This window comes from Manacus candei, unplaced genomic scaffold (genome assembly GCF_025592945.1).
Source record: "Manacus candei isolate 608988 ecotype Guabito, Panama unplaced genomic scaffold, ASM2559294v1 h1tg000069l, whole genome shotgun sequence".
NCBI classification, from domain to species: Eukaryota; Metazoa; Chordata; class Aves; order Passeriformes; family Pipridae; genus Manacus; species Manacus candei.
In genome coordinates this window covers 158,883-184,125 of record NW_026138117.1, presented here as the reverse complement: position 1 = coordinate 184,125, position 25,243 = coordinate 158,883, and the positions used below count along the sequence as shown (strand labels likewise).

At 39.1% G+C, this 25,243-nt stretch overlaps 1 protein-coding gene across 4 annotated transcripts in view; it reads right to left on the bottom strand.

Annotated features, from left to right (window-relative positions):
- P2RY8 (P2Y receptor family member 8) overlaps window positions 1-25,243 on the bottom strand; it is a 52,736-nt gene that overhangs the window by 4,069 nt on the left and 23,424 nt on the right. For 3 of the 4 annotated variants that reach the window (XM_051806989.1, XM_051806988.1, XM_051806987.1), the window contains one exon: window positions 23,078-23,163. The gene's annotated coding sequence lies outside the window, so the exon portion shown is untranslated. The remainder of the gene's footprint in view (window positions 1-23,077; window positions 23,164-25,243) is intronic. The other variant, XM_051806990.1, reaches the window with a different exon arrangement.

Genomic DNA, 25,243 nt, shown 5'->3' with positions numbered 1-25,243 from the left:
CTGCTAATAAAAAGAAAAGCTATTGACTTTCAGTTTCTGCAAGATGTAAGTTTTTTAAAAGCGTTCTGTTTGCAGCTGTCTTATTTGCACCACCTGTAATTCTCCAAAATTAGTTTCAGTTTTGCAGCCTGCAAAGCAAACCCATGCTTTCACTGTCTGGCTTATGTAGATCTTTCTTGGCAGATGTAATAGATTATGGTTAACTTATTTATTTTAAGCAGCGTAGTAGCATTCAGCAGTTGCAGGCAAGAACTCATGCCTTAATGTGCTACATGTGTGCCTACTTTCATTAAGCTGCAAGTACAGGCATGCAGTTTCACAAAAGTACAGGCTTGAAAAAGTGAAGAAATGGCAGTGAATGTCCAGAAAGACAGAGGATAGATCTAGAGTAAGTTTTGTGAAGAGTGGCAATAGGGGTCTGAAGAGGTGCCAGGCCAAGTCAACTGATAACTGTGGGCACATGTATTATGTTTAATAACAGGCAGAGAGAAGGTTCAGACACACAGTCCTGCTTGTGGACTCTGATAGCCTGCACTGTTTAATCCAATCCAAGTGTCTGACTGCAAGACACACCTGCTGCAGGAGGTCAGATTAAAAACCATAGGTGCCAGTTAGTTGGTGTCACTTAACCTCAGATCTAGTTAAAAAAGACCTTTAATTTGTGTGGTCATAGGTCATGAGTAGTGTAACAGGTCAGTCCCTCAAAGAGGTCAGCCCTTGGAGTTGGCGAACTCTAGAGCTGGAAATAACCATTCTGATAAAAATTGTTTTTTCTGACAGAGGTTCTTACTGAATAACTTGCTAGACCTTTCACAAAAGAATTGTTGATGATTTCTGAGACTTGGCAAATGTGAAGTCTCTAGTGAAGACTGTAGTGCAGTAGGGAGGCACTCAACTCAAAACCACCTGAGCACAAATCCAGAAAATCACAGTGCAGCAGCAAGCAGCTCAGTGGCAGCTTATTGAGGTTGATCTTGATCTGATCAACTTGACACAGTGCTTCAAATGTCAGCTAAAAATATTCGGTAGTGGTGAGAGTCGGTATCAAGCAAGTGATGCTAACTAATGTTGCCAGTCTTTCAGGAGCTTCTAGCTGAGCTGTTGGAAGCCTAGGAAGAGGAACATGAAAATAGGATTGGAAAGTAGTCAGAGATGTGCTACTAATATATGACACACTGACACCAAGCAAACTTGGTCTAAGTAATGAAGTGATCATCAGATGTTCACAACTGCAAAAAGCCCTCTGAGCCAAATCCATTGCAAAGGAGATTCAGTTCTTGTCAGGAGAGCTATATCAAGAATGAAACTAATTCTTTATTTTTTCAGGAGAACTTGAAAAAGCACTCACTGTCACATAGCTCTTGGAAAAAAATCCTTAATCCTCTCTATTTCAACTTTCCATAGCAAATACCTATTCATGAACTCTATAGCCTCAAAAATCCTTCTCTAGTGGCACCTCTGTGTGCCTCAGAACCCAAAACTTCTTGAAACAATCAGAAAAAATTTATCTAAATCAGAGTATGTACAGAGCTCTAATAATATGCTTTTGCAAGTGAAAGATATTTGCTATCACAGACCCCTAGTTACTATTCCTATAGAAATTGTAGGTACTGGGAAAGGTAGCAGCGTAGGTGAAAATTTCCATTATATCTGTCTCACTGGTAATAAGGCTATTGAATAAGTCTTACATTTTGTTTTGTGTTAGGCCTAATCACAAACAAATTTTCTTCTATACTTGCTTTTTCTGAGAATACATCTTGCTAAGAAGGAGATAAAAAATGCACACATAGATGCTACAGAATACAAAACAGAATCAGCACTCATGGCCTGGCTAAAGGCAAGTTCTATGCACTTGTGAAATGTTACCGTCGGTAAAAACTAAGTACCTCCAAATGTAGGCACTTCTTGAATTGGAGTTAAAAGACACAAGACTTTGTGGTTAGATGCCTACAAGAGCTCTCCAAAAAAGAAAAACCTTGGCATGGTTTTCACTGATAAAGATGCCCATCACAAGGAGCAAAAGAAGAATGTTGTGGCGATTCCTTTAGAGTCTTCTTCTACAGGGGACAAGAGGGCATGCAAAGCACACAAGATTGATGTTGCAAGTTGTTCTTGAGGGCAAACAACCTCCTGGGGAAATGTGGAGTACAGAAAATTCTCCTTCCAACTTTATCTTTCCTTTTGGCATATTCTCTCAGGCTCTAATCCTGAATTCCTTGCTCAGGAAAGTCTGGGCTAGAAGAAATTCCTGCTCTGATTCACCCTTACTTGTGATGATTTGCTTTTTAAATGGCCGGGTGTGCTGGTTTTGGCTGGAGTAGAGTTAATTTTCTTCCTCATGGCTGGTATGGGACTATGTTTTGGATTTGTGCTGAACATAAGGTCGATAACGTAGAGATGTTTTTGTTATTGCTGAATAGTGCTTACACAGAGCCAAGGCCTTTTCTGCTTTTCATACTGCTGCACTGGCGAGGGGACTGGGGATGCATAGGAGATTGAGAGGAGTCACAGCTGGCACTGGTAACCCAAACTGACCAAAGGGATATTCCAGACCATATGATATCATGCTCAGTATGTAAAGTGGGGGGAAGAGGAGGAAGGAGGGGACATTTGGAGTAATGGCATTTGTCTTCCCAAGTCACCATTACCGCTCTCCTGGAAATGGCTGAACACCTGCCTGCCCATAGGAAGTAGTGAGTTAATTCCTTATTTTGCTTTGCTTGTGTGCACAGCTTTTGATTTCCCTGTTAAACTGTCTTTATCTCAACCCATGAGTTTTCTGGCTTTTACTGTTCTGATTTTCTCCCCAATCCTGCTGGTGGGGAAGGAACTGAGCTGCTGTGTGGGGCTTGGCTGCCGGCTGGGGTTGACCCAGGACACCAGGTTAAGCTGCTGGAACCACAGTGTACCATTTCAATGTACTTTACCTCTCCCACTGTTGTGTTTATAGGGGTTTAGTTAATGCTATATTTACATTTTGTTCAGGGTAACTATATGTCTTTCCCTCACTGCAACCACAGTCTCTGTCTGTCTCTTGTGGTTTAATTAGAAAATGTCATACATCAAGACAGAGAAGAATATCACTTTAAAGGTTTAGAGTCCCCTTATGTTTTATGAGTTTTTTCCTTTCAATTTCAGGTTTCCAACACAATTCAAATCACTGAAGCTTGCATAGATTCTCTTGAAGACCAACTTTGCTGCAGGATAATTTAAAAATATCCACCTTCAGCTAAGATTTCATATGCATAATCTGTAAAAGTATAGTTCTGTTACATAAATATCCCTGTCAGAAATACTTTTTATATATTGCTTTTATTTTTTGGGGAGAGCTCTATTTAAACTCCAACAGACAAATGAACATACAAGTAGACTGAAACAAAAACTCAATAAGGATTCTTCAAGTGACACAATCCAGTCTTGTTGACAGTTACAGCAGTCCTCAAGCTTCTGACACAGAAAGAGAAATCTTAAGCTTTTCTGCTTGCTTCATTTCTGAATCATTTAGTGGATGGATGTATTTTAGTTTCATATTAGGTACTAAGCACCTACAGCCTCTGGAGTAACACACATGAAATGTAGGATTTTTTTGCTATTCTTTGTGCTCACTGGTCATTTCACTCTGCACAGAAAGCTCACTTGAAAATTCAGTAGCACTAGGTTTTTATCCAATCTGTAAACAAAGGTGACAGCTGCTTAGTGCTTTTTTGACTGCAATAGTGATTCCTTTCCCTTCGATTGGCAAAAGATGACAAATAAAACATTAAAAGATGTACTGAAAATCACACAGTAAAAAATTGCAAGAGAACTGTGTTATTTCCTTGCTATGGAAGAGTAACGGTAGAGATGTGTCTACTTTCTTTTTGGAGAACTACTAAAAAAACTGGTATGTTTTCTTTCTTACGTCTATTATCTTCCTGTTTTCAATGTCAAGTGCACCTGTGAAAAAGACTGAAAAGCCAGTGAGCCAAATGAAAACAAGAATTGCCAATTTATAAAAAGTTTTGTGATTTGTTTTGTGATTTGTTTTGGGATTTGAGATGGAAAAATAAATGTCAAAATGTATAATGAAGCAGAAAGCCTTTCAAAACTTATTCTGTTTCATAATTTTTGGTTCACTACCTGTCAAAGTGCAATTGCATAGGGAAAAATGGTCTTATTTTATTAATTATTTGATATTGTTACACTTTCGGAAGGACACCCTTCTAGCATAAGAGTGTAGAATGGCATGTTTCAGATTACAGGTAAAATAAACTGAAATGCAATTTCAATTCAATTGAAAACAGATTCAGAATGAAGCAAAGTGAAAGCACAGATTTTACTGTAAGCACTTAGAAAATCATATTAATAGTTTTTAATCAATGCAAGTGTGGCTGAAGAATATATTTTGTTTTTTCTCAAAAGACCGCTTTTTAGAATTTTTTAAACTTATTTTATTTCTCATTTACTCAGTTTAATACTATTACAATCAGTAACAAGAGTTAAAGGGTTAGGGTAGTTTATGACTACCTAACTGTAGTTAAAACTGGTTAAAACTTAGGGATTGTCAGTGTGCAGTGTTCCTACTGGGTATTCAAGCCCTCCTGGACTGTCTGAATTACTAGTAAGATGAAAGAATATTACACAAGCACAGAAAACAGATGCTTAATTTCTATTGTAGACTGAGTATGAGGAGAAGAAGGAGCCAGGAAGGCAAGGAGTCAGGAGCCAGTCATCTCAAACTGTGAGAAAAGTGAAAAACACTTTGATATTTAGATAGAATAAGGGGTTTTAATATGAGGAACAAGAAGGAAAAGTGCCCTTCTGTAACACATCTCAGTTATTGTTCCTAAAGCATTGTTGGTGCTTTTCAGAGAAACACTTCGGCGAATGTTCAAGTTCACCAAACTGAGGAATGTAAATGAGTTCATCTCTGGTTGTGTGTTTCTTAAACTGAACATGGGCCTTACCAAAAGAGACTGCAGATTTTGCCTTGATGATTCTTTCTCATCCTTGCAATGAACTTTCATGCAAATTTTAGCTTGTAGGATTACATCTCTACATCTCTAAAAGACACGAGTTTGGTTCACTCAGTCAAGATGTGAACCCAAGTCTTCTAAGAAACTTCTTTGCATTTGGGTTTCCCTGTCCTTTTTGCTGATTTTTTTTCTTCCCGTTGTTTTGTTCTGAGTAACATTATTGCAAAGATCTGAAACTGTTGCAGAGCCTGTAATTATATTGTCACAAAGGCATTATTTGATGCTAGGCTTTACCTTATCTTCTTTTAAGAATAAATACATTTTGGAAATATGACTTCTACCCTCTGTGCACTTGCATGTGCAAGTATTTCTGAGGAAACAAAATGAATCTGAAAACATCTAACTAGCTGCAATATTCCTGACCTTCTGTGCCATTTAGCTTTAGAAAAACAAAAGTACTGTCTATTTGTTATTTTTCACCAAAGATTATTCAGAAAAAGGACATAAGAAAACCATATGTATGCCTTCACTGCAAAAGATAGCGTATTTTTTACAATGAAAAACTTACATTATAACTACTATATTAATCAAAAACTCTTGTGGAGACAAACTTCAGTCTTTATCTCAGCGTACCCAGTCAAAGTAAACCTTATGGTGGTTACAGCTCTAACCTCAAATAGTCAGGACAAGGTAAAACAAGAGTGTCTTCTCTCCACAAAGATTTCACATTGAGAGGTAAAAAACCCTCTATTTTTTCAGCAAGAAAATATAGAGGCATTACCAGCTTTAATGTAGTGGAGGGTACATGCCTCCATCTGTTAGCTGAATCAATCTAGACAAAAGCAACTTTATTCAAAAGTGAAGGAAAATAATCCTAGCATTTCTGCTTATTAGGAAGTGCTTCTGTTCTCCAGCTTGAGAGAGTGCAGGTGGGCAGATTCCAAGTTTGAATCAAAAAGATATTATTAAGTATGAAGACTAAATATACAGATGACAGGTAAAGAAATTCCACAAGAAAATATGTACTAAATCTTCAGAACCAGGTAAAGCAGTAAAATTAACTGTACATAGCTACCTTTAAATTTCCTGGACTGTGCAGTGTCTGTCCTGGACTGTGCAGTTTTGTTGATAGTTGAATTTTAATTCATTCGAACCTTCACCTTTTCTAACCATAAATCAGCAATGTCAGGATGCTATGCTGGTGTTAGCAACCTTCATCCTAATTTAGATAAGATTTGCATAAACACAGCTGCTGTCGTCTGTGTTAATAAGCCAGTTCAGTGTGAAACTCATCAATGTGGCATTTAAAAAGTTTGTTTCTGCAGCGGTCAGGTTTTTGGAAATAGTAAGTCTGTGGGCCAGTATTGACAAATACTGCAATCTCTGCATCTGAAGTGTGGTTTTATGATTCAAGTGATAGTTACATTACAAAATGAAGCAGTTTACGCTTTTCTTTATCAGTGCCCAAGAGAGTTTTTAAAAATTCTGTGAGCAAAACTTTAGGTCAATTGAAACCAATAACTCCACTGATAGATTTTCTAAACTGGTTTAAATTTCAGAGTAAGCATCCTAAACTGGGTTTAAAGAGGTTCCAATAGCTAAAAATGGGTTAATAGCTAAAAATGTTGATCTTTCCTACATACACAGATTTAGTAAGCTTAATTTTTTCAAGGCTGATATTTTAGAAAGGATTAACAAAGCTAAGGCAACATAAAAGTTCAACATAAGAGCTGAGAAATTCATTCTATAGGACTTATAGTCCTCTGTGATCATTGCTCATGTGCATACAGTCATATCCCAGTGGCACAACATAGCTTGCCTCTTGGTGAAACAGTGCAATCTTGCACATATCGTGGAGGAAGAGCATGCACGCAGTTCCTGAAATATTACTGACGCCTGGCAGGGAACCTTCACTTCAGTGGATCACAGTCTTTATCAGATGGTCGACAAACAGCTTGCAAAGCTCCTTTTAACTACTCTGGCAGACATCCTGTGTAGTGTGGAGTTATCCTGTGCCAGAGGGTCCTCCTGCAGGTACCTTGCCCTTGAGTTATGGCAAGATGATGAAGATTTATGTTTTTATGGAACTTTGACCATGGAAATTGTCAGATCAAGTTGAAATTTAAATAACACATGAACTGATTTCCTTTACAACTTTAAATTTTTAAATATTGTCTGTGTCCAGGATTGATAGACAGTGGCTTCCGGTCAGCAATCACTTCCCACTACAAGTAATTGCCTCACACAGCTGTTGTGAAAGTCAGAGGAAAAGGTGTAGCTGATCATTTCCTTTCTGACCTCAAATTCCAGGAAAAGAATTTAGGTACAAGGTGCTTGTGGTAGACAATTTGACAGATTCCTAAGAGAGAATCCCTCAATCTTCAGAAAACTTGGTGGTCTTACATTGAATCTGCATGGTCCAACAGGCATTTTACAATAAAAAATATATATATAAAAACACGTGTGTATATATATATATATAAATATATATATCCTATTTGAAATCTGTACTTTCTATCTTTTCATCTCTCTTTTCTGTGAAACTCTTTTTGACTGTTTTCTCTCCTGTTCAGTCCACAAAGGAATTGAGGTAGAGCTGCATGTGTGCTCTTGAAGATTATCTTTTTAGATTAAAAGAAAAAAAAAAAGAAGAAGAAGAAAAAAAGAAAAATACCTCAGATGTTGCTTTTTCTCATATTTGCACTAAAGATATGACAATCTGTAGCTGTGGATTGATTTAGCATATGATGAAGTCCATAAACAGAATGGACCACCAAGCTTTGCAGGTGTAGTTGAAAGGATAATTTGGTGTGGTATTTGGGAAATATTTTTAGCAAAGAATGTAGGGTAATTCTAACATTTGTATAAAATACTGTGACCAGAAATTGGAAACAGTATTGTTAGGGGTGTATCAAAAAACTTGGTTGAGCATGTAAGCTGTCATCAGATGGGCCTTCTTCTACTACTTCCACTAGTAGGCCTTAGTATGTTCAAAATCTCTTTCTACCTCCTAAATAAATAGACTTGCCCCAAAAAGCCTTTGCTAGATCCCTAACAACTGGTGACATGTAAATACAGGATGAATTATTGTTCCTCTTGTTAAGTAAGATCTATATGAATCTTCAAAATTTTTTCCACATCAGTGGTACGAAGTTGCAAGATTTGGGTATAGCTGGCACCTTTCCTGCCTGGTCTTTTCTACATCTGTGGATTTATCATCCATAGAAATCCAAGTGTCTATTTTAGGGTGAGTTGTAAAGTGGGAATACCACTGACTGTACTAGGCAGATCTCCAGTGACTGTAACATTCTCATACGTAGTCACTTCCACAGTAAATGCAGGTGTTTGAAGCTGATTCCAGCCCATTTTAAACATCCTGTTGATTCAGATCCTGGTTTCCTGGAGGCCTATAATTGCCTGAATTCTGTCCAAATCTGAACCAGTCCCCTAAAGCATGATTGACCCCTTTCACACTTGAACCACTCAGCTGCTACTTTAAAATGACTAGGTCAGCTTCTGTGTGAAAACGAATTGGCACAGAATAGGACCACGTGCGTTGTTGTACCTGTACCTGTCTTCTTCCACCTGTGTGTCAAAACCTACAGTCAGTTTTATGTGACCATAAAAGTGTTTGTGTAGCAAGGATTCTCGCATCAGCAGTAATGAAAACAGTCTTTGAAAAATGTGAGACATGGGGCTCTTGTAGGAGCTAAACTGATATGCACTTGGCAGCTTGAAGTTGAACAAGACTGTATCCAGTACTGACCTCTGGGGAGCACCCCAAGCTGCAGTCCTCCAACTAGGCTGTGTTCTGAGGCAATTTTGATGACTGGTACAGTTATGCTCTGATAAGATATGAATAACAATAGAGCAGTAGGAGACAGCTCTTTGGAGACAAAATTTGGGTTGTTATGAGCGCTAGAGATCTCTAAGTGATGTGCTCTGAAATATTACCAGATTTCTGCAGTTTTAGTGTGTAACTTGACAATAGATGCATAGGAAAATGACACAGATGTACTTAAGAATAAAGGAAATTTTTGGTGCAAATGGCACCTATTCAGGAAAATATGGTGTGACCTAAACTAAAACAAACCAGGCTTCTGTTACTAAAAATTAAGGTTACAGTTTTTAAACTAAAATGTAGAGAGAGCTGACTGGCACAAGAAAGCATATAGTTCAGGATGACACATATTTAGTGGTGGGAATGTTATTAAATCCTCTATAGTCTTAAAAAAAAGGACAGGAAAAGGTATTAAATCCAGGAAGGAACCAGACAAACAGTGTCTACATGTGAAGTGTATGAAGCACATCAAGTAAAACAGTCAGCCACAAAAAAACCCCAGGTACATAAAAACGCAGTTACATAAAAGGAGTAAAAATGCTGAGGCTGATTGCTCTGGTTTTCAGCTGGGAATCTGACCTAGTTTAGGTATCTGAGAAGTCTCATGAAAGAAAGTGAGTGTTAAGAATGGTATGACCAGGGCACATGCTGATACAGCCCAACCAAAACAGGCTGTGTCGCTGGAGGATCAGTACTGTTGCATTACGGGAAGCTTTGTGTCACATCCAGTCAACAATTCAGCTGCATCAACACGTGAAACAAAATTTCCATGGGCTGAAGGATGTGACTGGAGGACTGCATCATCAGTCAAATAATGAGAATGGTAAATGTGGCAGTGATGTGCTTGGGATAGAAAAATCAGCTGTGAGAGCGAACGATACAGAAATAACAAAACCCTTCAAGTACCTCTAACCAAACTGGGAAAATACACTCTGGTGTGATGTATGTGTTCAGGTCACAAATGTGATTCCTTGTAGAAGCCAAGCATTCAAGATCCAGTGGGGAGCTCCTCACAAGATGAAGATTAGCAGTTCTTGACTGAGACCTTTGCCATCCTGAGTCTCTGTAGCAGCAGGAGCACTGACATGGGGTTTCCTGCTTCCCCATCAGGACAGGGAAGAGCTTTGGCCTGTAGCCTATTGCAAATAAATTTCTACAACTTCAGCTGCTTAACTAGAAAAACCCTGAACCTCATGGGAACTGATGGGGAGAAATCAGCTATCACAAACCAAATCTGCACCAAGGAACCTTCTTGTGCAGAGAAACACATTCCAGTGATCAAAAACTTTCTGTGGAGCTGGTTAATCTATTAGCATCAAGATAACATAAAAATACAACTTGTTGGCCCCAAGTAAGCGCATAATATATGAAAATATCTGATGAGAAATGAGACCTGGCAGAAAATGGCAAGCTTGAATACTGGGCTCTCTTGAGGTCTTCCCTATTGAAAGGTTCAGGTTCCCTTTTTTACTCTCTTGTAGTACCATAGATCTCAAAGGAGAAATGCTGCTGGGAGCTCCTTCACACGCTTTGGCAGTGCCTGAAATGGGATTGCAGCCACCACAGCAGCCACCTTCTCTTCTGAAACCCCAAGGATGCCCTCGGCTTCCTGGGAGTAGGGATGGGACAGTGGTTTTGAAAATGCAACCTACTCCCCTGCCCACTGTGAAGGAAGATCAGCACCACCTACTTTCTCACTTCTCTTTCTGAGAATAGTGGAGGTTATTTAATTTTTGCTATTACTTAGTTCCCAGCTCTGTTTTGGAACTCATTGCTCGTGCTTGCTCTTGGGAAGTTCAGGGGCTCAGGACCATCGTGCGGTTTTCCACAGAGCTGCTGAGGCTATGCTTTCCCTAGCCCTGCTGAAATCATCTGGAATCCGAGCACACTTTCTGCATGTGCACGTGGTGGCCAGACAGCACCTCCATGTGGAATCAGCTTGGCAGTGGAGGGGCCTGCTGGGGCATGTGAGATGGAGTCACCCCTGCCTGTGACAGTCACTTAGCAGTACAGCCCACAGGGGTTGTAATGTGGTTTGGCAAGCAAATGGTGGAAAAGGCCAGTGTTTTGAAACTCATTCAGTGATCTGAAGGAAACAGGCCTGAGTCCTTTTTTATTTTAATATCTCAGCAAGACTTTTATAAAAAACATAAAGGCAATGTACCCTTCAGGACAGCAGCTTTAGAATCCTTTCTTTTTCTCTGTGTGTTTCTCTGTCTCACTTTGCCAGATCGTCATACACATATACAGAGAAAGAGAGGAAGAAAAGGAAAGCAGAGTTTTAAGCTTTAAAATAAATCCAGTTTCTTGAGGATCGTGGTTTAATAAAGGTTGTGTATTCCATTTCCATAAAAGAGGCTGGAAAGGCAAAATAAATTCTCCAAACCCCTTCTAGCCCCATCCATCCATGCAGATGAGCAAACTATAGTGCCCTAACATCTCAGATACTAAAGATAAGAGTGCAGTGATAAAATATGTTTCGTCACATTATGTGGGGAAAGTTTTGTACAAGTTAGGACTAGCTGCTCAGTGCAGGTTCCTCTTTCAATTCTCTGAAACTCTTGAAAAAAAAATTAAACACACAAAACCCCCAAATTTTAAAAGCAATTTCCTCAGTTCAAACCTCCCTGCACCATCTCTGTAGATGCTTCTAGGATGTACTATAAACTACACGTAGAAGTTTCTTGTGTTTGTACTGCTTAGGCTGATAGTTTTTAGAGAATTCTGTTACAGCATGATATGAGCTAACCTACACAAACCCCAAGGCTTGTTATTTAGTTTTGTTTACCTGTTTCTTTACTGTAAAAGAAATCTATCATTTTTTTTTACCAGCACTAGTTGAAAGACATCTAGCAATTCACCAGCTCAAACCTATCCATTCTTTTTAAGAGTTATACAGTTACAACAGGAAATATTTTGAAATGGTCACACTAATCACAAGACAGACTACTTTTTAGTATGAGCATGTATTTATATAGTCTCCTATTTTTAGGTCATATCACATGCCAAGTCCTTGCATTGCCATTTGTATTAATAGTAGTTATTGCTCTTTTTTTTCTAGTTTCTTTACACACCTGGTACAAAACAACATTTGGAAAATATGCTAATTTTGGCTTTAGTCCCCAAGAGGAATTAGGCATCCAAATATTTTTGAGAAATCAGCCTTTAGCAGTAGCATTCCTGACTGTTTTCCATGCACTCTTCTCCAAAAGCAAAAGCAAAAGCAAGCTTGTCTTCTGCTGCCAAAACTGTAGATGTAAAGGATGCAACAATACTTTGACCAGGAGATCAGTATGTCAGTGACCTCTCTGCAATGGCAGATAGCCAAAGCACTATGATTTTCTACAGCAGAGTAAGGAGCCACCTTATTGAACATGCCTGTGTAAAAGGATGGCTCTGGCACTCCAAGAGCACTTCGAAAGTGCTGGGATGAAGAGGACTGGGGACAACATCCACAACGAGTTTCCTTATAATCACTCCTGCTGAAAGCCATGTCAATAAGGAGATGAAAACTTTATCAACTTCTTTGTATCTCTTTGTGAAAAAGCCTCCTTGCAATTACAAGAGGTAGATGATTAAGAATCAGGATGCTTTTGAGAGTTGTTAAGACTGTAGGTGTGTTCTCAAGGATGATAAGCAGATGTTCTTAAATGCCAGTGCTCTCCTTTCACTTGCTCGATGCCTTTTGAACAGTCACTTTTCTACTCTGATATAATTTTTTTTTAAATAATACTAATATCTTTGCACTGCTTAGTTACCTTGCTGGTGATGGCTCAAGAAATATTAGTATCTTGCTTTGTAATGCTTCAAGAGTTATACGGAGAGCATTACAAGTGGCTTTTGAAATTGCAGGCACAGCACCTGCTTTTATTAAACTCTAAGATGAAAACTGTCTCTGTAATACACTACCCATTTACTTAGAAAATTCTTTTCTAGAATGCCCCAAGAAGTTAGATATGTTCTGTATCCACTTTCACAGAAAGTATTAATCCAATTAACTAATATTAGTTCCCTGAAATCAATGGACTTGTTCTCATGGTTTATAACAACGTTTTTCCCAGACAAGACATCAAGATCTCTTATGCTACAATTTCTGCAAAAATTTCAATGACTTCTTAAAACAATGAAGTACACTTGATGAAGTTGTCCAAAAATTATGTCAGAAAGTTCTTTATTAAGTTTTTGTGCCATATTTTTGAATGTTGATATTCAAGCAACTACATATGTCAAAATTGTGTTCAGATATTTTTCTTTTTAAATTGAGCAGTTCCTTGTACCTTAAATTGTGTTACCCCAATAATGAAACTTCACAAATGGATTATCAAAATAAAAATGTATGTCTTTATGGGTAGTGGATATGGGTAGTGTTCCATATGAAACAGAATAGTGCAATAATATCCTAAGAGGAAAAATCTCCATGAATTGTGAGGAAAAATAAGATTTTCTGGCTCTCAAATGACTGAAAAAAATATGACAAAATTGGGGTATTACTTTGGATACTAGATTTCTACTATCTTGTTCTTGTCACTAGTGAAGCCACAGTTCAGCAGAAAACCAGTTAAAAGAGTTTCTTTAGAAATTGGGTGTAAAAGGAGATTGTGGTTAGTTTTGCTCAATCACGAAAAAACATACAGAGACATGGGAGAGCAGCAACTACCTAGAAGCAGTTAATACAGAATGTAAATCCACAGAGACAGCCCAGTGCACCCACCATCCACACCTCCTCTGCCCCAGGTCGTAGAAACATAAGTAGACAGAGGTACCTGCCTGCCCAGGAGTCTCCATGGCCCTCGCTGAGAAGCCCATACCTCAGTGGCTCACAATTAGGCATTTTATCACGACATCCAGAGAACCAGGACTCTGAGCAGCAAGCAAGCTAGACAACAGGAAATGCCTTGGTCCCTGAGAAACCTTTAGCTTTTAACACTTTGCTGAGGGTTTCAAGGAGACCTCTAGATACAACCATGTATTTCAAATGAAATTTCTCCTGCACTTAGATGCTTGTCTCATAAAAAATGGATAGATCTGAACCAGAAACAACAGAACTGTTCATACTTCCCAAATCATACTCAATGGGGATGGGGGAGATAAGAATTTATTACTATCTTCAGAGTAGTGAGATTTAAATCTACACCCTCCACCAAGCAATAAGGTTTTCTATTAGTCACTTCATATAAAACATATAAATTGCATAGAAATAGGTAATGCAGTTTGGATATCTTCTCCTCTTTTTCACCCATGGACTTTATGTTCCAGTTGCACTATGAAAACTGGAGCAAATTCAGGTGCAAGAGTAAAGATAAGTTGTGGAAAAATAGCTTTAACATGGTGGTTAATGCATTGCTGCAAGAATTTTCAGTTCCAATCAGATTGGGTAAACATCCCAAGTTTGTAAGGAGTGCCCTAAATATCCACAGGATTAAAGGGCACATGCCATCACCACCTTTCTTCTGGCTTTATCGCATGCAGGATATACTCCAGTAAGTCTCCAATAAGGGTTTTGACTCTTTATGGTGTACTTGGTCCTCAAGTTGACAGAGCACAAGGAACAGTCTTCCACTGCCCACCCCTCCCCTGCCCAATTGTGAATCATTTCAGGCCTTCGGTTTGAGTTGGGTATGAAGACACATGGGCTTCTAAGCACTTAGTGACTGGGATTCATAGTTTTGATACTGGGCACTCTTAGCAAGAGCACTTGAAGACTTCAGCCTTGAGTTTCAGCATTTACAGTGGTGACAAGAGAGTTTTTAGGCTCCTAAAGGTCTTTTTAAATGCTAGCATTAAGGTCTGATGTTGAAAATTCTGTCCATGATGAAAACTTTTCTCCTTTAGTGTGTGAGGTTGGTATGAAGAATCTGCTTTTCTCCTAGCTAAATCACCCCTTGGTGAGTGTAGTTCCACCCTGAATGGATTGCCTGAACTCTCTATTTTGAGACTCAGTGGCAGTCAAGTAAAACCACTTGCCTGTTTTTACAGCAATCTCAATGATTTTTCTCTAGGTCGAAAATCCTGGCAGGTCTTCCATAATGTACTGCCACTCAATCAGCTAATCAGTCTTCCAGATCATAGAGTGAAAATGTCTGCAGACATTTTAACTTTTTCCTTGCCAAACTCCTTGAGAACAAATATCCTGTCCCAGTAGACCAGGAAAGGCATTCAGCAGAGAAAAGCTACTTGGCTCAACTCTGCATTTTTGTACATTCTCCCAAACAGAGTAGTCAGGATGTAAGGACCTGTGGGAATGAATGAGGTTGAGTCTGGCAGATGGGTATGATGCCTTCACTGCACATCACCTGGCTGAGTGTTCATGTGTCTTTCCCACTGGACAGATAGGAGTGAAGTAGGGCTGCATGCCTGATTTCTTGGGTTGTTTTTGCAGCAGATGATTAGGTCATTTTTAGTGTTGTAAGGTGGAAATCTGATGCAACCTGTGATGTAGGCTTGTCAAAATAAAACTCTATTAGAAGGACGAATGAGAAGACCATAAGATTCTTGGTGGTAACAGCCTGACACCCTCTCTCTCCCCCTTCCTACCAAATTGTTGTCAACACTTTAACCCTGTCTTGCTTTTCTGATTAAAAGCTGCCTGAAAATTTGCTTGGCTTTTATACTCCCAGTTGGTTGGGAAGATGCATAGATATACTTAATCATAGGCTGTAAACAAAGAAGAAAAGCACAAGTAGAGATTCTATATTAAAGAGTTAAGAGGAAGGGAGGAGAAATAAGGAAGTAGTGGTTGAAACAGTCTGCTTTTAAGCACAGAAAAAAAAAGTTTAAAAAACTTGATAACGTTTTAAACGGAGTGTATAAACAACACAGAAGAGCCCCAAACTAGGTGTTTGCTTTTATTCTTGGGGGTGGAGGTGTTCAGAACTAGTGGAAACTATAACGAGAACTTCAGAAGTGGAAATACTGCACCTTTAGCAAAAAAACACAAGCTCAGTTTTCTCACCGCCCAGAATGAAACATGAAGTGAAGGGATTATTTCTAATAAAGAGAAAAGAGGTTGGTTTCCAAACCTTTCCAATGTAGGATATCACCATTTTTTTTACCCGGTTATTTAATTTGAGATTGATTAGATCAAAAGTATATAAAACAGAGCAAGCACATTAAAGTAATTTCCCTTGAGTTTTGCCACAAAAGACAGTTGAATTGTCAATGTCAAAAAGATAAATACAAAATGATTTGCAAAGAACATTTACATACTATATAATTCTGATCTGAGAGTGCTATGGTGGCTTTGAATAAATGATACTGTATTTTGCTGTCTCTCCATTGGAGAAATACTCTTGACATTTGTCACCATTGACATTAGAGATTCAGCAGCAGCACAGTCGGTGTAGCCCTAATATATAAAAAAAAAAATATAATGCTAGAATCACTGTGTCTTGAGATGTGTTCAAAAAAATGCTGTCATTTGCAACTGTCCATATTTAGGACATTGTCAAAATCTATGATACCATTTTTCACCAGTGTGAGTGGTTGTGGAAAGGATTTAGATTGGGGATGGTTTAGGATTTATTTATTTATTTATTTATTTATTTATTTATTTATTTATTTATTTATATATTTGCCAGCATCACTGTGAGTTATCTATTTTCAATACCTTTGATGGCTACACATCAAGAGACTTAAGCTACAGCACAGATCTCAAAAAAGGAAATAAGCACCTACAAGTTTCTATAGCACATTTCTCTGGAGGAGGAGAAGAGCACTGAGGCATTAGTGTTGACACAGAAAGCACAGCCTGAGTCTGTTTCGGGGAAGACTTGTTGCTCTTTTTCACAGAAGAAAATAATGGCCCTGGGCTGCAGAAACAGGAGGCAAGGACGAGGACTTGGTGGAGAATGGTGGGGACAATGTGCATCAAGATGCTGGGCTAGGCGATGCTTTCTATGAGCCAGCCAACAAATACTTTTCACAGAAGCAGCGTAAGCTGCTTGGACTTAAAAGTGAAAGACACTGGTATTTCAGTACATCTTCTCACTAGACAAATGAAATCTGTGGGTGAGCATGTGGCCTCATCTGTAGGGGAAAGATGTGATATGGGAGAATCCAGAAGTAGGTGTGGAAATCCTGGGTGACTGTCATCCAGAAGAGGTATCAAACACTTCCACTTGTTCATTTCATCATTAATATAGAAGCAAGAATATAAACAAAACCCAAAGAACTACTGAACCCAGCTGCTGTTGAGCTTTGTTTGAAAAGGATCTCTGGTCTATATTCATGGGTCTGTACTTCCCCTCTTTCCCTCAATAAATGTGAATTGGCTGATAAAGGGTGAAGGTCACAAGATTAGCTAAGTTTCTGGGCATGGCATAAATTATTTGGCCAACTAGATGAAAGCCTGGAATGCAGACATTTATCATTCCACCTAATGTTTTTGAATTCCTTTCCCTGATTACTGCAACTGCATATGCTTTTCTATATGTCATGGCCATAATAACTCAGAAGAATGTTGTAGATGTGTACAATGGCAATAATGATAATTTTCATCATATACTAATCTATTGTAAGTCACAGAACTGTAGTAAGAAAATAGATTAGTGTTTTCTACTGCCCACAGAGCCACTGGAGGAACACTTGTTGGTATGATCTCCCCTTATGGGAGAGCAACACTGTGAGTCTCATCCTAACTGGTCAAAACGCCTTTCACCCATCCCTTTTTCAGCCCGGGATCAAAGCAATGAAGGTGTAGCTCAGAGTAGAAGGCAGAGCATTTCACGTGGTTACAAATATCGGTCTATACCAAGTCCTTCTTGACTCAACATGTGACAGACCCAACTTATGAATGGACCAACAGACTGTGAATACATTTATCTTCCATTGAAGGGAACAGGAAGTGAGAGCAATTACCATTCAGCTCTCTTGGACCCACAGGTGGACACAAAATATCTTTGATATAGAAACACGGCTTTATTTCTAACATCTGGCACTCTAAATTTCTGGTCCTTGTGAACATAACCCTACTTATTTTCTTCAGATTTACTAGAAAAGTTCAAGCTGATGATATATGGAAGGTGAGAACTTTTTTACTTTGCTGGGACAGGTGTGGGTAGGGGAGCATTTACAGGTCCTCTGGCATGTTAGTGCAAACAATGAAATGGTTGGCAATGGCAAGCTGCAACATGACAGTTTTTATTTCAGACTTGAGGAAGTCAAATCTCCAAGTGTTCACATGCTCTTTTGAAGTAGGCAAAGATATTCAGCTTTGGGCCCCTTACTAGAAGAAAGACACTGAGGTGCTGTAGAGTGTCCAGAAAAGGGCAACAAAGCTGGTGAGGAGTCTGGAGCACAAGTCTTATTAGGAGTGGCTGAGGGAGCTGGGTTTGTTGACTTTGGAGAAAGGAGGGCTCAGGAGTGACCTTATTGCTCTCTACTACTACCTGAAATGAGGTTGTAGTGAGATGGGGGTCAGTCTCTTTTGCCAAGTAACCAGTGCTAGGACAAGAGGGAATGGCCTCAAGTTGTACCAGGGAAGGTTTAGATTGGATACTGAAAGGGTTGTCAAGCACTGGAGCAGGCTGCTCAGGAAAGTGGCTGAGTCACCATCCTTGGAAGTTATTTAAAAGTCAGATGTGGCATGTGGGGGACATGGTTTAGTGGCAAACTTGGCAGTGCTGGGCTAAAGATTGGACTTGATGACCTTAAGGGTCTTTTCCAATCAAAAAAATTCTATTATACTGTATTTCTGACTGTTTATTTTTCCTTCTACACTAGTCCCAAAGACAAATTAGAGCAATCAGAAGAGCAGGCACAACTAAAGGAGCTAATATTTCTGAAGTACAATTTGTGTGTCTCTGCTCTCCTATTGCTAAATGGCATAGGAATAACCTTTACACATGCTGGTGTTCCCCATATAACAAAGTGATTTCCATGCACTGCTGTGAGAGACTGCAAATTTTGTTTTTGCAAACTTTGTTGCTGCAGCAGCAAAAACTGGTAGGTGCTGAGAATCCACCCAACTCACACATTTAGAAGCTCAGCACAGACCAACCATCTATGTCATTGATATCTATATTGGTTATGATCTCTGCCCCTCTCATGTGGGGCTAATCATGTATTCAGCCCACAAACATTAGCAGGAATAGACGTGTGAGTTAAGCAGACCTATCAGCCTATTATAACATGTAAAACTCTGGCATGTCCTGTTAGTTTCTCAAAGAAGTGGTCTTGATGGAAAACTTATCATTTAAAAAGCTAGAAAAAAAGTTTTCACAAGTATATATGATTATAAATCTCAAATGTTTAACATACATTGAACCTGAAACACCTAAGTGATGAGTTTGTGATGCTATTTTATCCACCAAGACCAGATTTTAAGATTATGTGTCTGCACAGCTGAGAATTGCTGAGGTTGCAAAAGCCAGATGTAGCAGGAAACTTCATTCTTCATTCTCTTAGAGGTGTTAAAGATATCTTTATGCCCTATGGGAGAAATGTGTGACTAAGAAGGCACATCTTCATGCCAAAAAGTGGGTTCCAGATTTTTCTTTGACAAGGTTGTACAGATTTAGGTCACTAATTGAGTTGATAAAGAGATGTTGTATACAATGTGCAAAGCAATGTTTAGCTCAGCTTAAAGGCTTGATCTTGCTTCTGCTTAAGCCTCACATTCATGTGCCATCAGCCAATTTCTGTTAGCTGCAATCATGGATAGGCTGCAAACTTTTTAAATAACTAGGTATTTCTAAAGACCCAAATAGTTCTGATCAGTGTACTGAGTATGTCAGCACTATGTAACTGAGATCATGAGCTTTGCAGAAACTTGGGATTGAGGGGAGAGAAAGGTGTCCCTTATGAAAATGTCTGTTCATTCCTTTTTGAAATACTCACAATGCTCATATACCTCAGGAAGGTTACTGTTCTAGTAGCCTGAACAAATAAACAGTTGAAGAGCCTGGGATCCAGAATTTCATCAGCAGTTTCCACTGGTTGCTTTGCAGTTTAATGATCCTACTAGTGAAATGGTGAAAGTCAACAAGCTGTCAAGAAACTCTACAAGTCACAGTAGAGTCACTCTGGAAAATGGACAAGTTTTGAGCTTTTCTGCTTTATCTTTTTTGGAACTAATGCCCTCCCAGCAATTTTGAAAAGGCAAAATATCCCATTAGAAAAATTTTGGCTTTTTTCTCATTGTTCAGTGAGTGACACTGTGCCCTATGTACAGTGCATTGTTCAAACTCTCAACCTAAATACTAAATAAATAACTGATTTTGGGGCATTTTTCTGTCATCTAGTGTTGTAGCTTCAGAACAACCTGCAAAATTCTTCTTTACAGCCTTCCTCTAATATGAAGATTATTTAACCCCATATTACAAACAGAAAAGTGAGGAATGGAGACCCCAAGTTGCCTAAGACCTGATTTCTAAGCACATTTGGCATTACATAAAATGTTTCTGATTCAAAGTTACATTTCTGTTGACCATATCTGGATTTGTGAGTGCTCAATACTTCTGCAAGTCAGATCCAGGTGTCTTTTAATAAACACTTGAAAATTAGGAACTCAGAGCTGGTGCCTGTTTCTGAAAACTTACACCCCTTGAAGTCAGACCTGAAACAGAATTTCAAACTCTGTAAGATGAGCATCACATGAGTGGAAGGATTAAGCCACCAATGAAGGCTTAAGTGTCTCAAAATGGGATCTGAAATAGCCAGAAAAATTATAAGAAACAGTGTAAAGTCAGCACTATTCACTTGCTGCACAAGTAGATCATCCAGAGCAGGTGATGGATGAGCCTTGAAAATGTGAAAACTCGAGGGAAAAAAAAATCTTAGTGAGTCTCATAGAACATCCTCTCTCTCACAGAAAAACTACTGGAAGACCTGAGCCTTGAATCTCTTTGTCCAACTTCCTTTTATTAAAATTCTGTGTTACCTTTTCTTTCTGGAGACTAAATATGATTTGCCACAATGTTTTAAGATGGTTGGTACAAGACAAACACTTCCCTTCCCTCTCTGAATGATAAAAAAGCGGTTAATGTCAGGAAATAGATGCCCTAAGGTGCCTCCCAAGTCTGACCATGGGACTTATTATCTGAGAGGGAGATTAACCACAAGGCTTCTGGGTACTGCCCATATTTCACATCAAAGATGCACAATAAGAAATTATCAATACAACAATTCAGGGAAAGATGAAAATGGCATGCATGAAGGCAAGAGATTCTCTAGCCTAGTGACAGTCACCAAGTATAAGGTAGTGGACATGGTCTGGAATCTACTCTTTAGATTGGCCTTTGGAGTTATCCAGTGACTACTGTGAAATACTGTCTTTGAAGACAAGGCTAGACATGAGGTCTTTGTCTTTCTGGCTGAATGGTATTTCAGGCATCTGCTCCTCTTTTGTCCCCTTCTTCTTGCTCTTCCAGCTTCTACTGGCCAGGTGCAGTTCAGCTCAGACCATACCTGCTAGCATACTACCTAGCTAACAAGGAAGGAGATGGATAAGCCTTTAAATACTTTTCAAAGACAGTGCTGAATATGCATGTTCTTTCTCCTGGGAGAATGCTCTAGAGGAGGAGTTACACTGTTCCCTACTCCTTGACCTCTTGAAAAGAAAGCACTTGTATTTCTAAAGAAGAAATATAGTCTTACTGATGTGCTTTAAGCGTGCTCCTCACTGGCACCAGGACAGCTCTCTCAGTCCTGTCAAAATCCAACTGTTCTACTATGGCAATTGGATATCTGCTCCATACTTTTCCTTGAGTATCTTAAGTACTGCTATGTCATATTATAAGAAGCAACTATTATGGTATAATTCCCCAGCAGTCAGAGGCTGCATTAGAATTTTTTCCTGTTTGTAGTTGAAGCTCTGAAGTTCCATCCCAGCTCCATTTCAGGTATTTATCATGTATTTTTCTCTTATGAAGGTGACCTTTTCTCAGCATCACACACATTTTTCTCAGCATCGACTTTCAGGTAGAATCAGTGGCAGAATCTTATTTCCCAGAACATCACTCAGTTACTGCAATCACGAAGCTACTTTGCCTTTTCCTCTAGCCCTACATCTGAGTCAGAATGTGTCCTCCAGCAGCAAGTAGATGAGAGCTGAACAAGGAGACAGGCATGGTCTCCCTCTAAATGGGCTGTTCATTGATTTTTTTGTGCTGAATTATTTTTCTGTAATATTTACACTTAGGACTCTGAGGAATATACCACATGAGGAAGGGAGATTTTACTACATGGAAAGCGTGTCAATATTAGTAAATTAAACACTGTCAGAACAAGGGCCCAGGTCATGGAACTCAATTGCTTGGGCTGTTACAGTTCTGGCACAGTTTTGTCTCACACCAACTAATGCTCCCTCAAACAGGTCTGGACCACACACAACTTCTTGTATAGTTTAGGACTTATGACAGACAAAAGACCATTCCCAAAAAGGAGTCTGGATGCAGCCATCGTGTTTCAGAGGCTGAAAACAGTTATTACAGTTGTGTCAAATAAGGTAAAGATCAGGATATGACTGGTCCCAGTAAATGGATGTAGTGCAAAATTACTGCTGGTTAAAAGCATTTTCTGTCTAGACCATTAGAGAGTGTGGACATACCTGCTCTGTCTTTAGATTTATTTTTTAGATTACTGAGAGCTGGATATTTCAGGGTTTTCTCCCAAATATTTAAGGAAAAGAGCTGAAAGGATCACACCTTGCTGTCCTCTGCAAACCTGCTTTCATCATCAGTAGCATTTAACCCAAAGTCTGTCTTCTTTCTGTTAACTGCTGTCCAGAAACCACCCTGTGTCTTCATATACCTCAAGTTTGTACTACCAGTTTTCCACTTGTCTTTTTTTTTTGTCTTTTCTTCACCATTTCTGTGCTTACATATCCAGAGTTTCCTATCCTACCTCTCACCACTGCTGGTGTTCCAGGAGGATATCCCTTTGACCCCCGCACTGCTTGACTGTCACAAGGTGAAGTGACAAAAATACAAAAAAGGTTTATTCTCACAGCTTTCAGCTACTGAACCATTGTAGCCCTGAACTGAGGTCCACTTGGTGTATCCAGGACCCTGGGCGAACAGGACTTCAATAGGGCACAATTTAGGAAGTCTCAAAGACCAATCATATTTTTGAGAAGTTGGGGAGGGAGGGGGAGGCAGGAAAAGAAAAAGTCTTAACAAGATTATTCCTTTCTTTGTGCTCCCTCACCTACTCAAAGCAGAACCTTGTGTTCCTGAATATTCCCTTATTGCCTCAGCAATTGCCTTAAACAGTTAAACTCTGTGTGTAACATCCTGCCAAAGAAAATGCAAAACTTTTCATCTTAAATGTTGATCAGACTTACAGGTAGCTCCCTAAGGAATTTGTCTCACCATGTCATTGCTGATGTTTCCGTACTGCAGCAGATCAGATTTCCTCTATGAGTAAGAGCTACAGAAAGGAACAGAAAACAGTTCTGTTAAAAAGTTTTTTAAGAATCAGTTGCTAAAATAAATAAATAAATAAATAAATAAATAAATAAAAGGAACGCATTTAAAGATAATTACGAACACTGACAAGCACTGATAACATTGTCTGTCATAGCTTTAAATATGTGGTTCACTAGCTGTAAAACAGCTCGAGCGGGACTACTCAAGATTCAAAGTATACACATCTGAAGATGAAGATAAAAGAGTACATACTTTTTGTTGGCTTGATATTTTCCCTTCTTATTTCTGCAGATGTGAATCAGGTGCAGTGTATCTGGTAGTAAGTAACCCCAGCTACTTCTTCATGATCATGCCAGTGAGTAATTTCTGTTCTTATTTCAAGACTTAATGAGCAGTTTGGAGAGCAAGGATTTTCAATTCAACACCTTCTAAGCCTGAATTCATCATGTGGGAGTGTGAAAATGTGACAAAAATGTGTGGCTCTTGACCAAGTTTATAGATCCCTTGCCCCTGTCTGAACAACACTTGGACCCTCATTGCTCTCTGTGCAAAAAGGCAGAATCTCTCTGTTGGGATATCAATGAGACCTAAACCCCAGCATTTAAAAAACTGAACTGTTGCTTGAAGCATACATAGCTCACTCTCTCTCTGTGAAACACTGAAAAATAAGACTTTTGATGGAAAATTTCCATAAGGACACAAGGCTTCCAGTCAAAATACATGAAAAGAGACTGGATCAAACTGACATTACCAGATTCAAAGATGTAGAAAATGAATCCTGTGGAATGTTTCTGATTGATTAGCACCTAAATTTAGACAAAAATTGGATTATATTGCCCACTTTAAATCTATTTTAAAATAACAACTGTAACTCTAAGGCTGAGTCCCTCTCAGGTTTCCTGTGTGTAAATAGCAAGCCCAGGAGAAACACCAACTTGACCTTCCCATTTGACAGCTGGCAGTAAGAATAATCAAGCCCAAACAACAATCCCGAAGACATTTACTTATGAAATGAGCTCATTTCATTCAGGAATTTTGAAGACAGTAGTCAAGGGCCTAACCCCCCCACTTCCATAGTCATTTTTCATAGGAAAGCTACATGTTCAAGCTCCTTTTGCACACTATGAAGAACATGAAAACAGTGTTAATAAATATGCCTGGTAAGAAAACCATCCTTCTGTACAATTGAAGTCTTTGCAAACATTAGTTGTCAGCAGTGAAGCCCCTGATCTTCTGCTTCAAAACACCTATTTATCTGGAAACTATGCAAATGTGAAGTAATTTTATTAGGCAGCAATACATGTGCAAAACATCAGCACATCTTTTAAATGCACTGTGACATAGTCTTGATGTGTCTTTATTTTTGAGCAGGACAGAGGAGGCTACCATAAGATAACTTCTTGAGGCTGGGTTGTGTCTTCTGGGTTTCTCCCCTCTAGCCACTTGCCCAGAATACAGCAGTTACTGTGGGAGACCAAACTTACCATACAACTTTCTAGTATTGGGTTATTTTCAATCCTGTTACACATAACTGGTACATATAACATATGCCTCCCTCTGACAGAGAGACGAGGAGTGCACCCTCTTCCCACATCAAAGATACTGATGCTGAAACAGAGCACTGAGAGTAAACATTTTAAATCACCTAAGTTGGCGTTTTCTGTGCTTACAGTCATCAGTGAGAGCAAATTTATCCACATAGACAGATGCATCAGAGTTGAACCCAAACCCACACTGAAAAACAGTAGGTGAATACACATTTTCAATAAATGTACCTGAAGGAATGTTAAAAACTGAAGGTAGAAGCAGTGGGCAAGCTGCTAGTTGGTGACAGGGGGATGCCTGGGTTCAGTTTACTCTTTGCATACAGAGCTGTTGAGCCGTGCCTATGCACTAACTGGGAAATGTGACTGCAAGATGGGTAGGCACACCTCAGCCAGCTTTCCTCTAGCAAGTTGCAGCATAGGCTGCAAGTATTTAGCAGCTAAGGCCATACAGACCTGTAAGGAACAGCTAGGTGCTTGGCATCAATGTTCAAACTGAGATGACTAAGGCTGATGCAAATACTTCTACCCATGTCA